Source organism: Gossypium hirsutum, chromosome D09 (assembly GCF_007990345.1).
Source record: "Gossypium hirsutum isolate 1008001.06 chromosome D09, Gossypium_hirsutum_v2.1, whole genome shotgun sequence".
NCBI classification, from domain to species: domain Eukaryota; kingdom Viridiplantae; phylum Streptophyta; class Magnoliopsida; order Malvales; family Malvaceae; genus Gossypium; species Gossypium hirsutum.
Genome location: NC_053445.1, coordinates 34,114,333 through 34,117,532, shown reverse-complemented (window position 1 = coordinate 34,117,532; position 3,200 = coordinate 34,114,333).

Here is a 3,200-nt window from a genome sequence, read left to right as displayed (position 1 = left end):
AAGCCTGTGTCAAATCCCTCCAGGAACTAATCCTAGAATGGCTTAATTGATTATACCATTTAGATGTTGCCCCTGTGAGGCTATCCTAAAAGCAGTGTATCAAAAGTTGGTCATTATTGACATATCCAGTCATTCACCTACAAAACATGGTGATGCGGGCTTCAGGGCAACTGGTTATATTATACTTTTCGAATTCTGGCATCTTGAACTTGTAAAGGAGCACCAAGTCTAGAACCAAACTCAAATCCTTAGCATCAAGCCTACCATATCTCTCAGTGTTTTCTATTGCCTTGAACTTCTCTTCAACCCACTTCCACCTTTCTTGAAATTGCTTTGGCAATTCTTCTTTCCCTTTTTCTTTTTCAACCGCCTCATCGAAATCGGGGATAACAGGATTGACAGGATTATTCTCAAGACTAGAGCTTGATCCGGCTTGGTAATTCATTGACCTCGAAGCATCGGCCTAAAACTACTGAGGCCTAATTGTAACAGAAGATTTCTGCGGGTATACTTCAGCTTGGGGCTGCGCATGCGAAGGAGCAAAGCCTCGAGGATATAGGGGTCTGTAATCACCTTCCTCTTCGACATTAGCCATAGGGCTCTTTCCCTTATCTTTTCCCTCAGTCAACAATCGCGTTAACTGTGTCATCATGCTTCATTGGGATTCCATCATTTTGTCCATCATATTCTGCTGAATCTTCTCGAGCTGCTTTTGCATTTTCTGCTGAAGTTGGTCATGCATTTCTTTTTGAAACTGTTCGAGCTTTTCTAATCTTTGGTCTATACTTTTTTATTTTGCTCGTGTACTGTAACGGTGTTGGGTTGGCTGGTTAGCTTCCAGGTTAATTGAGGAATGGTTTTGATTAATAAGAACCCTTTAATATTTTCTAAGATATAATGCGATGTACGAAAATGAATGCAAAAATGCGTCAATTCTAATTTCAATTACTTTTAGAAAACTTTATTAGAAAATAAATCTCTTTACATAGAATGGGCTACAAATAAGGCTTTCCCCTAATACTCAAGACATTAATCTTTTTAAGTAACAAGGCCAACTCTTGTCTCCAATCTGACTCCAATTCATACTTCACGCTTAACGTGTCGGCCTGTACTGCCAAAGCTTGTAGGTGATCTGCTACCTCTCGAATCTGAACCACAACTTCTCCCATAACATAATCCCTATTTCTAACTTGATTTTGGAAATAATGAAGTTGCTCATTCTAACGACCTTCCTTTGCCTCTAGATGCTCAATCCGAACCTCACAATTTCACAATGCTGCTTCTAACCTTTCTATTTTACTCTTCCTCTCTTCAATCTTACTTAGACTTGCCTTTAGCTCTACTACAGAATTTCGACTTCTATGTTGACGAAGAGACCCTTCTAACTTAACCTCTATGTCTTTTAGTTCGCCTTTTTCCTTTTGGCTCTCTGATAAGCTCTTTTCTAATGCTTCATTTTGTGCTTGAACCTCTTGAAATTTTCTTTCCCACCAGTCTGACTTGTTTCTTTCTTCTCGAATCTCTTCACGCCACTGCTCTGAAGTTTTTTCAAGCCCAGCAGTTCTTATTGACAGACGCAGCTTCTTGTAATCCATCTTCAAGCTATCTAGTTCTTCTTATGCCTTATTCTTCCCCTTATTTAGTTTATCAGCCACGAGCCTCTAAACATTCACATCCAGTCTCAAATTCATCTTTTCTTCCTCTATTTGCTCTATTTTCTTCTCTAATTTTGCATTTCTTCCTTTAAAGTCTTGTTTTATGATTTCCAGCTCAGAAGGGATAACCCGCAAGTGTTCCTCTATCGATTGACTATTATTCTGACTTGGCCTAGGGACGTTATCGTTGATCCACTTAACCTACCATTCGTTATACTTGGAAGTTGTCATTGGACCCATAGTTAATCCCTTCATTCGGAGAGTCTGATTCCATGTATTGGCCATCTCACGAACCTCCTTTTTGTAACTATCACCCTTATACGAGAATTCACACTCGGCCAGTCCCTGAGTTGCAGGCACAAACTGCCTTGACCTGTATTGCCTTAGCACTAGCAATGGGGTATAACCAACAGCTCCCTAAATTCCAAGCAAAGGAACACAATCAAAATCCCCACACCGATATAGGATCTTATTTGGAAGCAACCACGGAGCTCTCCACTCGATATCCTTCTCTTGCAAATTCTAAAAAATTGTCATCCATTTCTCTTCCGAAATGTCATCTCTCATTGGTGTAGCCACTATCTCCTTCAATGGTGAATAATTTTCAGAGAAGACCCGATACGAAACTTTATCAACCTTCCAAAAGTGACAGTGGAACCATGTAAGTAGGAGTTGCGCACATCCAATGAATCTATCCTCTCTCGCTCTCCGGCATGCATTCAGTGACCTGAAAGTTTCTGCCAAAATTACCGGGACTGGTGTAACTCTCTTATCAAGCCGATCAAATAAGTCAGTGACCGCCTCGTCCATATGTCCCAAAGCCTTAGGGAACACAACTAAACCATATATACTTAAAGCAAAGATATCTACCCTCTTTTTCGCATCTGGTTGCGCTAGAATGAGGTCCTTCAAATTTTTCCAATGAATGCACCTACTATCCCCCTTTTGCTTAATCCGAACTGTAACCCACTGCTCACCCATCACCATTATATTCATCAACTTCCTAAAAAAGGTCGGTACATTTACCGCTTTCGAGTAGATTCTGTCTACTTGAATCTTCGAACACCAAAGTAAAGCCATGTATTCTTATATTGTAGGCACCAAATTGACCTTTCCGAATGTGAAGCAACTATAGGCCGGATTCCAAAATTGGGCAAGAGCTCGAAACAGACGCTTGTCTACCTTCATATCAAGTAAATAAGGTAAATCCCCATAATTTGAATAGAATAACTGTCAAACCTCATCATTCCACTGCTCCCAAACTTCCTTTAACTTCTACAAGTTGTTCTGGGTTACGCTAACACGGGTGAAGTCCCATAATTCTGATACGTATCCCTCGGCCAAACTATCACATTTTTCGCACTATGTCATCTCAGCCCAAGTTCGGACAGCCGCATTATCTTCCACTCTATAAAGAAACCCATTTTCTATGATAAACTTTCTATCTAGCAACCGAATATGAACCAACGCCTTTTTATAATGAAATGCCATGTAATTGTAATACCATGCAATCAGAGTAAAACACAAAAAGTCAGTATCAATTAA